Below are 10,560 nucleotides of genomic sequence, written 5' to 3' on the forward strand. Positions count from 1 at the left end.
CTGGAAAATCTCAGTAGGTCTGACAGCATCTGGGGAGAGGGAACAGAGCTAACATTTCGAGTCCCCTTTGGCAGAGCCAGTGACAACTTGTTGGGTCATAAGTAATTCACAATAACACATGAGTGCCGGTCAGGAAAATACGGCTGCAAGTTTTACAAGGCAGGTTTTTCAGAGAAGTTGTTTGGTGGTACAATATTTGTGATACCACCCTGGCACCCCACACATTGAGATTTTAAATCCCACGCTGTGAAACAAAGGGTGGAATTTTCCCATCACGGGAATCATAGCAAGGCGGGATACAGACAATACAAAGGTCTGTTGACACCAGGCAGGATATTTTCCAGTCTTGGGGCGAGCGCGGCCAGAAAATTCCGCCCAAAAAGCTGTACAACGGGATTCAATAAATCTGAAATCCGGAAAGCATTCCCATGGGAACTAACAGATTGTCATCAAAACCTCAGTTTGTTTCAGGTGGGGCTCTCGGAAGAGAACTGCATCGTTATCAGAAGATGACATTTAGCAGGGCTGTGGTGGAGTGGCACTAGGAAAATTGCACATGCAGAGGCTCGATAGGCTGAATGGTCTCTTTTTGGACTCTAAAAATTCTATGGGTCCGTAAGTTTAGGATTAGCATCAAGGAACACTTCTTCCTCCAAGACATGAACAATGTGGATGGTCTACCTGATCGGGGAGAGATAGAAACTGTGGAATCATACAACCATAGAACCTACAGTGCGGAATGAGGCCATTTGGCCCATCGAGTCTGCACCAACAACAATTCTATTCAGGTCCCATCCCCTCCTAATCCCCCTGACACTAATGGGCAATTTATCATGGGCCTATCAACCTAACCCGCACATCTTTGGAGTGTGGGAGGAAATGTACATAGACAGGGGAAGAATGTGCAAACACCACACAGACAATCACCCGAGGCCCCTGGGCGCTATGAGGCTGCAGTGCCACTGTGCTGCCCGAGTGTTTCAAATGATTTGAAAGGTGCAGCAATATGGAGTGGAAACAAAGGTTTCTATGGAAGAAAATCGAGACTTTGGAATGGCTGCGGTAGAACTAGATAACTCCCATTTAAAAGCATCTTAGTTACTCTGGAGAGAAGCACACTAAAGGGGCGGTTTAAGTGTGGTTGATAAGGTGATGACATAGATTCGGTTTGTATGAAGAGTTGTTTCAATGAGTGAAGTGAGGATTGGGTATCCGAACCCCAAGGTATGCAAGGTCAGATGTCAGGAGGTGACTCGTTGACCTCTGGAAGAGGCTGCCATCACATGGGGTGAATGGTAGAATTTCTCCAAGTGAGAGTTGAACTTCTTTGAGGCTGGGGTGGAAATCACCTTGAACAATGTTCAGGCTTCAAGTTTCTAGTTGTTCAGATCACCAGAAAACTGTTCTGGTCCCTCCATACTGACGCTATAGTTAGGAAAGTTCACCAAAGCCTTCACTTTCTCAGGAGACTAAGGAAATTTGGCATGTCCGCAATGACTCTCACCAACTTTTACAGATACACCATAGAAAGCATTCTTTCTGGTTGTATCACAGCTTGGTATGGCTCCTGCTCTGACCAAGATCACAAGGAACTACAAAAGGTCATGAATGTAGCCCAATCCATCAGTCAAACCAGCCTCCCATCCATTGACTTTGTCTACACTTCCCGCTGCCTCGGAAAAGCAGCCAGCATAATTAAGCACCCCGGACATCCTCTCTTCCACCTTCTTCCGTCAGGAAAAATATACCAAAGTCTGCGAATATGTACCAACCAACTCAAGAACAGCTTCTTCCCTGCTGCTGTCAGACTTTTGAATGGACCTACCATCTATTAGCTGATCTTTTTCTACACCCGAGCTATGACTGTAACACTGCATTCTGCACCCTCTCCTTTCCTTCTCCCCTATGTACTCTATGAACGGTATGTTTTGATTTGATTTGATTTATTATTGTCACATGTATTGTGATACAGTGAAAAGTATTGTTTCTTGCGCGCTGTACAGACAAAGCATACCATTCATAGAGAAGGAAAGGAGAGGGTACAAAATGTAATTTTACAGTCATAGCTAGAGTGTAGAGAAAGATCAACTTAGTGCGAGGCATGCTTTGTCTGTATAGCACGCAAGAAACAATACTTTTCACTGTATTCTAATACAAGTGACAATAATAAATCAAATCAAATTTGTAGATGGTCTCCTGGACTATTTTCAACCAGGCCAGTGGGCTGACGAATGGCAGATGGAGTTTAATTTAGACAAATGCGAGGTGATGCATTTTGGTAGATTGAACCAGGGCAGGACTTACTCAGTTAATGGTAGGGCGTTGGGGAGAGTTACAGAACAAAGAGATCTAGGGGTACATGTTCATAGCTCCTTGAAAGTGGAGTCACAGGTGGACAGGGTGGTGTAGAAGACATTTGGCATGCTTGGTTTCATCGGTCAGAACATTGAATACAGGAGTTGGAATGTCTTGTTTAAGTTGTACAAGACATTGGTAAGGCCACACTTGGAATACTGTGTGCAATTCTGGTCACCCTATTATAGAAAGGATATTATTAAACTAGAAAGAGTGCAGAAAAGATTTACTAGGATGCTACTGGGACTTGATGGATTGAGTTATAAGGAGTTATAAGGAGAGGTTGGACAGAATGGGACTTTTTTCTCTGGAGCGTAGGAGGCTGAGGGGTGACCTTATAGAGGTCTATAAAATAATGAGGGGCACAGATCAGCTAGATAGTCAATATCTTTTCCCAAAGGTAGGGGAGTCTAATACTGGAGGGCATAGGTTTAAGGTGAGAGGGGAGAGATGCAAAAGTGTCCAGAGGGGCAATTTTTTCACACAGAGGGTGGTGAGTGTCTGGAACAAGCTGCCAGAGGTAGTAGTAGAAGCGGGTACAATTTTGTCTTTTAAAAAGCATTTAGATAGTTACATGGGTACGATGGGTATGAAGGGATATGGGCCAAATGCGGGCAATTGGGATTAGCTTCGGGGTTTTAAAAAAAAGGGCGGCATGGACAAGTTGGGCCGAAAGGCATGTTTCCATGCTGTAAACCTCTATGACTCTATGACTTTGAAAGCAGTCAGAGAGACAGATTGCAAACTTCTCTCTACCCCGAACCCACCGCCTTTTCCTAGGACAGGAGACCCAGAGCTGGACAGGAACAGCACAAATCAGAGTCATCATCCGTGGCTGATCTGACTGTAACCTCAACTCCACATTCCTGCCGACCCCCCGATAACCTTTCACCTCCTTGTTGATCAAGAATCTATCCAGCTCTGCCTTAAAAATATTCAAAGACTCTGCTTCCACTGCCTTTTGAGGAAGAGAGTTTCAGAGACTCAAGACCCTCTGAGAGAAAAAGATTCTCCTCACCGCTGTCCAGAATTCCTTCTTAGTAAATGTTGCCATTGCCTTTGTCATGACATAAAGGGTGGGATTTTACATCCTGGAGCTGTAAAATCCCACCTGAGGTCAACGAAGGAGAGTGGGGGGGGGGGGGGGGGGCGTGGGGGGGTGGACCATGCCATGTGGTCTGTTGACCTCAGGCAGAATTTTCCGGTTTTTGCGGCCGGAAAATCCCACCTCTATGGGTGGACTAAACAAGGGCCGCGGGCCTTCCGCCCCTCCGTGGGGAGGAAGCCCCGCCCTCTGGACCTGCAGGCCCATCCAATCGGCTGGCAGCTCTATCAGTCCCAGCTGTCCCAACAGGCCGAAGCCGGGACTGCAGGAGAAGAAGGGAGAAAAGGCTCTCCCCCGAGCAGTTAGGTTTGGGGTCTTGGGCAGGGTGGGTTTGGGTAGGGAGAAAGGTTGGGGGAAATGAGTTAGGTTTATTGCTGTGAGTGGGTAGGAAGGAAGGAAGGGGGCCTTCAATCTTGGGAATGGGGAGAGAGGGTGCTATCCCTTGAGCAGTTCATGGAGATTGAACAAAAAAAAACAAAGAACAAAGAACAGTACAGCACAGGAACAGGCCCTTCGGCCCTCCATGCCCGTGCCGATCATGATGCCCTAACTAAACTAAAAAAACCCTTCTGCCCTGACTTGGTCCGCATCCCTCTATTCCCTCCCTATTCATGTACCCATCCAGATGCCTCTTAAATGTTGCTAATGTGCCTGCTTCCACCACCTCCTCTGGCAGCGCGTTCCAGGCACCCACCACTCTCTGCGTGAAAAACTTCCTCCGCACATCTCCCTTAAACTTCCCCCTCTCACCTTGAACCTGTGACCCCTTGTAATTGACACTTCCACCCTGGGGAAAAAGCCTCTGACTATCCACCCTGTCTATGCCTCTCATCATTGTGTAGACCTCTATCAGGTCTCCCCTCAGCCTCTGCCTTTCCAGTGAAAACAATCCTAGTTTATTCAACCTCTCCTCGTAGCCAACACCCTCGAGACCAGGCAGCATCCTGGTGAACCTTCTTTGCACCCTTTGTTCCTTCCTTTCCATAGTTCATAAAAGAAAACCAGACTGCCCACCCCTGCTCAGCTGCCCGCGTCGAACCTTTAATGGCATGGGCAGCATTTTATCAGGGTCAATTGGCTTGATTAAAAGAAACCTAATTGACTCTTGATTATTTGAATATGGTGGGGTGGGCTGTCCATTCTGGAACCCATCCACCCATGGGGGAGAGCTCAGAGGTGGGCAGGAAGATGATGGGGTGGGCCTATTTAATAAAGGCCCTTGCCTAAAACATGCCTGGCGGGGGCATATAATACATACAGCCCCCATATTGTCTCCCTGTTCTAGCATCCAATTGCTTCTCCCACAGCTCAAAGCATTTTGTCTTGGTGACAATATCTGGAAATCTGTTCCATTGTATTCATCACTCCATGCGTAAAGGAAAACTCCTGGTCACTGCCCTAAATATGCCTGGATGGCAAGATAGTACTGGGCTAATCAGAAAGACAAACTCCACGTCCTTTACCGCAGTCATGGCTGGACACACTTGTAACCTGGTCGACTTGTAATTCTGGAGAACGCGTCATTTCAAAAAGACAGCGCTCAGCTGATTCGTTCTCCAAAGTTCAGTCCCTCCAATTGGATGGCCCGCCTTGTGGTTCAAGTCTGATTGGCCAGGGTCATCAGGGGTCAAACTGATACCCAATTCTGCCACCAGATTGATTGCTCTCTCTCTCTGGTCATCTTCACTGTGGCTAATCACGCAGTTTACTGACCCATCTTCCCCCTCAAGGAATCTTGTAGACTGGAATTTTCCCGTCACGCCCGCCATTTCATCTAGACAGTGGTGTCTTTGGATAAAGATGCTTCACTGTGGCTTGAGGAAGACAAGTTGTTAAAGGTGAGGGGAGATGAGCGAAGGCTCGTGGTGGGTGAGAATCGGACAATGGGAAGCTCCGTTGACCTTGGATGGGATTTTCCATTCTCGGGGTGAGCGCGGCTGGAAAATCCCACCCTTAATCTTTGGCCTGCTGAGAATGGGAAGAGTCCATTTAAAGAAATGGCAGAAGTGTTCATGTAACAGACAAAGGGCTGAATAACAAGGCAAGAACTAAAGCCTACGTTTTCAACCATAATAGTATAATTCTAGCTTGTATCAATCCATTGGCGGCAGGGTGACACAGTGGTTAGCACTGCTGCCTCACAGCGCCAGGGATCCAGATTCAATTCTGGCCTCGGGTACACTGTCTGTGTGGTGTTTGCACATTCTCCCCGTGTCTGAGTGGCTTTCCTCCGGGTGCTCCGGTTTCCTCCCACACTCCAAAGATGCGCGGCTTAGGTGGATTGGCCATGCTAAATTGACCCTTAGTGCCAGGGGGACTAGCAGGGTAAATATGTGGGGTTGCGGGAGTAGGGCCTGGGTGGGATTGTAGTCGGTGCAGACGCGATGGGCCAAATGGCCTCCTTCTGCACTGTAGGGATTCTATGATTGTACGAAGGATAATGAATTCCCTTCTCTATTTGCAGATCATAACCTTTTTAGACATTCCTTAATGCTCCAGATTAACTACAAGTGCGACAGGTTCCACACAGCTTGATCTTGGCGCTGTCTTGAGAAGGACGTTACAGACATTCCCCCTCATGTCTCACACTGGAGTTCAACCTCTTGATTAACAGACTGAAAGAATCAGAACAACATCTCCCAAAACCATATGAGTGTTCCTGATTCCAATCAAAACAAGAATGCAACTGTTCAGAAGTCAGGGTGGTCTTGGAAATGCTCCAGGTAAGAAATCCGTTGTCTCTATTGTCTTAACGTTGGGAGCTATAGATCAATGTTAATGTTACCAGTTTGTGTTGGGCTTTGCAAATATAGAATGGTGCAAATAGTCTGTACTTGAACTTATACAAGCACAAGCGATAATAATCCCCGACACATCTACATTTGGACAAGGTTGCTAAGGGACACTACTGAATGGGTTACCAAATGATTAACATCAGGTGAACATAAAATTAAAACTTTTTTCACACAGTGAATGGTTGGGGTCTGGAAAGCTCTGCCTGGAAGTGTGGTGGAGGCAGGTTCATCGAGGCATTCAAGAGGGCATTAGGCGATTACTTGAATAGAAACAATGTGCAGGGGTACAGGATAAAAGGCAGGGGAATGACACTAAGTCATGATGGTCGATGGAGAGCTGGTGTAGCCATGATGGGCCGAATGGCCTCCATCTGCACCGCAACAATTCTGTGATAACTTACTTGGACAAAGAAGCCACGTCAAAAAGGAAAAGACTGATTAAACTAGCTAAACTAACTAGTATTATGTGAGCCTGTAGAATATTGTGGAATAAAGATGGTATCTTAACAGTTGGTTGAAAACCGGAGAACAAGATGCTTGTATTATCAAACACCCTAGCTAAGGATATATCCCTACCCTTTACATCCACACTGACCTACATACTTATACAACTTAAACATGACAATAGGTAGTTCCGGCTGCTTGAAACATTCAACACTTTGCTGTAAAATCTAAAACAACACAGAGACCCTCCATCATCTGTGGAAGAAACAGAAGGCGCACTGGAATCATAGAATCCCTACAGCGCCGAAGGAGGCCATTTGGCCCATCGAGTCGACACCGACTCTCTAATTGTATCTTAAACAGACCCCCTCCCATGCCCAATCCCCATAACTCCATACAGTTATCATGGTTAATCCATCTAATTTGCACAACTTTGGACACTAAGAAGCAATTTAGCATGGCCAATTCACCCAACCGGCAAATCTTTGGCCACAAAAGGGCAATTTAACATGGCTAATCCACCTACAAATCTTTGGACACGAAGGGGCAATTTAGCATGGCCAATCCACCTAACCTACAAATCTTTGGACACTAAGGGACAATTTAGCATGGCCAATCCACCTAACCTGCACATCTTTGGACACAAAGGGGCAATTTAGCATGGCTAATCCACCTAACCTACAAATCTTTGGACACAAAGGGGCAATTTAGCATGGCCAATCCACCTGACCTGCATATCTTTGGAGTGTGGGAGGAAACTGGAGCACCCGGAAGAAACCCACGCAGACACAAGGAGAACATGGGAACTCCACACAGAGAGTCACCAGAGGTTGGAATTGAACCAGGATCCCTGGCACTGTGAGGCAGCTGTGCTAACTACTGTGCCACCGTGCTGCCCAACTAAAGGCTTGCTTAACAGAGATGTTACCTATTTTGCCATTAAAATCATAGTTTCTCGCAGCTCAGTTAGCTCTGCGTTGTAGCCAATAACCACCCAAAGTTTCTGCGGCAACTTGTGAAATTTGATAAATCTGCTGTTAAAGTACAGATGGTACAATATGTCACAAACAACACTAACAATGACCAAATGTACAAGCGCACAACTTGTGATAATTCAACCAGGCAAACGTTTATTTCAGCCAAAGCAGTCCACAGTTGACAGATCCTTTCTCTGTTCATGACTCTTTTGCTACACATGGTATAGTCAGCTACACATTCAGCGCAGAGGGTTCCAAGAGCACACATGGCATGGCTTAAGCAACACTCAGACGGTCAAGAAAGATTGGAGATGACTTATCCGCCTCTGCTATTTCGTTAAGTTACACTTGACGCATTAGAGCAAAATGCATTCAACTCAAAAATTCCACAATCTTGCTTCCAACTCCAATTAATTGTACCCGGTTATTCTTGTTTACGGCTCAGGTTTTGACATGTCGACATTGGAGATTTCGGGAGGTCTCTTCTCCCCGTTGGACTTTGAAAAGAAGCGAGAGGTGAACTTACCATCACTGGATTCTTTCTCCTGGTCGCAGTCGGAGAGCTTGCATTCCTTATTGTTCCTTCTTGATTTGACCTGTGAATGCTTTGCACACAGTTCAGGGCAGCTGTGGTGAAAAGCAAGTGATTTTCTGTTACTCTTTCTGTGCCATCTTACCACACTCAAAAAAGCGTTTTTGAATAGAAAGGTACTCGCCAGATCTCTTGAAAATCTCGTACGAGCCACGGGTCGGGACTGAAAAAAAAAATATTTGCAGGGGGTGTCAGGGTCAGTGAGAGGTACTTAAATAGACTCCAGGAAAGCAGAAACCAAAAAAGAGTTGATGAGATGGGGAAGCGAGTACAGGATTGCGATACTGTCAGTGTCGAGTATCACACAGATGAAACAAACAGGCCTGTCAGCTATTTTTATATTTGGGTAGTTATTTAGATGGGCAACTTACTCTATCTTCTAGAATGAATGTCTCAGCCCTGTCGAAAACAATCTGAAGCCGACCAAAAGCATGACAAATGCTTTCAGATCTGGACGTGCTTTAATTTCCAAATAACTTGTTTTCACATGCAGATAACGGAGCAGAGGCCAGGACAGCACATGATCCCTGGTTGATTTTCTGCTCTCTAAATAGAAACCTTGCATCACCAGGTCAAAATGAGTGTGGCCGTACCTTTGCCAGTACAACAGTCATCCGCAGGGACAAGATTTGATTGTTCCAGTGCAGCCCATTGCTTTGTCACCTTGTTGTGAATGAGAGGCCCAAGGTTAACAGGGGAGAATTCTGAGTTGTGCTGTGCTGTGAATCCATTCTTGTGCCGCCGTTGTTTATGAGGGAGCTGGGCATTTAATATCAGACTAAGTAGGCTCTTGAATTGTAAAATTGGTATCGAGTATGCATCATTAGCAAGAATTGTGTACTGACCACCATTTTTAGAGCTAAACTTCAGAGCAATCTCCTGTATTTGTGTGTGTGTGTGTGTGTGTGTGCTGTGTAGACATTTGCAATCAATTCAGAAAAGGAACTTAGGGACCAGTTGTCTTTAAGTTTCAGACACTTACCTCTCAGCTGAGAAGGTCAGAAGACATGTTCAGGATATCTCAAGTAAAAGAACAGCACACTTTCCAGTGCACTGCTTGGTCTAGTAATCTACCATCAGCCCCCACACACCCCCCCCCCCACCCCCCTCCTCCCCCTCCCCACAGCCCTATATGCAGACAAGCAATACTATAATAGGCGATGGCTACAGTGACTAAGTTTCCCCAGGGCCCTCGGTATAGTGATCTCACAGTACGGGTTGACGGACAGTCACACATGTGCTGTAGGATTATGGGGTAGGGTGGGGAGAACGAAAGTGATTAGACATCAGTCAGTGATCCATGAACGAAGGATTTATCCTCTCCTAGATCGCTGCCGCAGAGTCCTAATCGCAGACTGCCTCGGCTCCCAAATATCGACAGCCGCTCCCAATCGGAACGGCCGAGGATCGACAGGTTTTATTTAGACAGTGGCATCTTTTGGTAAAGATGCTTCGTTGTGGTTTGAGGAAGACAAGTTGCTGAGCCTGTGGAGAGATGAGCGGAAGCTCGAAGAGATGGCTTCAAAAGAGGATGTTAAGAGAGATGGAGGGGCTGAGGAATTTAGACGGGAAGGGTGGCACAGTGGTTAGCACTGCTGCCTCACAGCGCCAGGGACCGGGTTTGATTCCAACCTTGGGTCACTGTCTGTGTGGAGTTTGCATGTTCTCCCCGTGTCTGCGTGGGTTTCCTCTGGGTGCTCCAGTTTCCACCCACAGTCCAAAGATATGTTGGTCAGGTGGATTGGCCATGCTAAATTGTCCCCTAGTATCCAAAGATGTGCAGGTTAAGTGGATTGGCCATGCTAAATTACCCCTTAGTGTCCAAAGATGTACGGGTTGGGTGGATTGGCCATGCTAAATTGCCCCTTAGTGTCCAAAGATGTACGGGTTAGGTGGATTGGCCATGCTAAATTGCCTCTTAGTGTCCAAAGATGTGTAGGTTAGGAGGACTAGCCATGGTAAATGCATGGGGTTATAGGGATTGGGCAATGGGCAAGGCCAGGGTGCGATGCTCTTTCGGAGAGTTGGTGCAGACTCGATGGGCCAAATGGCCTCTTTCTGCACTGTAGGGGATTCTGGTCATCGAAAGGTATTAGTGAGGGTCTGGAGGAAGAGCAAAATGGAGTTTGGGCTGAAAGACATTCACATCAGTTAATATTCATTGTTCCCTGCACATACAAGTTGCATTATGGGGATGAATTTCTGCAAGGCTTCCCCCACTTATCCATCGGGGCTGCAGTGTTTCTCTTGCATTTTGTTCCCAATTTTTCCACAAATCGTCCGTGAAAATAT

General features: G+C 46.4%; 1 protein-coding gene across 2 annotated transcripts in view; it reads right to left on the minus strand.

Moving 5' to 3' along the window:
• The window catches only part of c28h10orf71 (chromosome 28 C10orf71 homolog), a 93,154-nt gene extending 83,785 nt beyond the window's left edge, over nucleotides 1-9,369 (minus strand). The window contains exons 1-3 of one of the 2 annotated variants that reach the window (XM_078199637.1): nucleotides 9,251-9,364; nucleotides 8,393-8,431; nucleotides 8,203-8,303 (exon numbers count right to left, since the gene is read on the minus strand). The gene's annotated coding sequence lies outside the window, so the exon portion shown is untranslated. Of the gene's footprint in view, nucleotides 1-8,202; nucleotides 8,304-8,392; nucleotides 8,432-9,250 lie in introns of both variants that reach the window. The other variant, XM_078199638.1, reaches the window with a different exon arrangement.
• Nucleotides 9,370-10,560: the final 1,191 nt, after the last annotated feature.

This window comes from Mustelus asterias, chromosome 28, assembly GCF_964213995.1.
Source record: "Mustelus asterias chromosome 28, sMusAst1.hap1.1, whole genome shotgun sequence".
NCBI classification, from domain to species: Eukaryota; Metazoa; Chordata; class Chondrichthyes; order Carcharhiniformes; family Triakidae; genus Mustelus; species Mustelus asterias.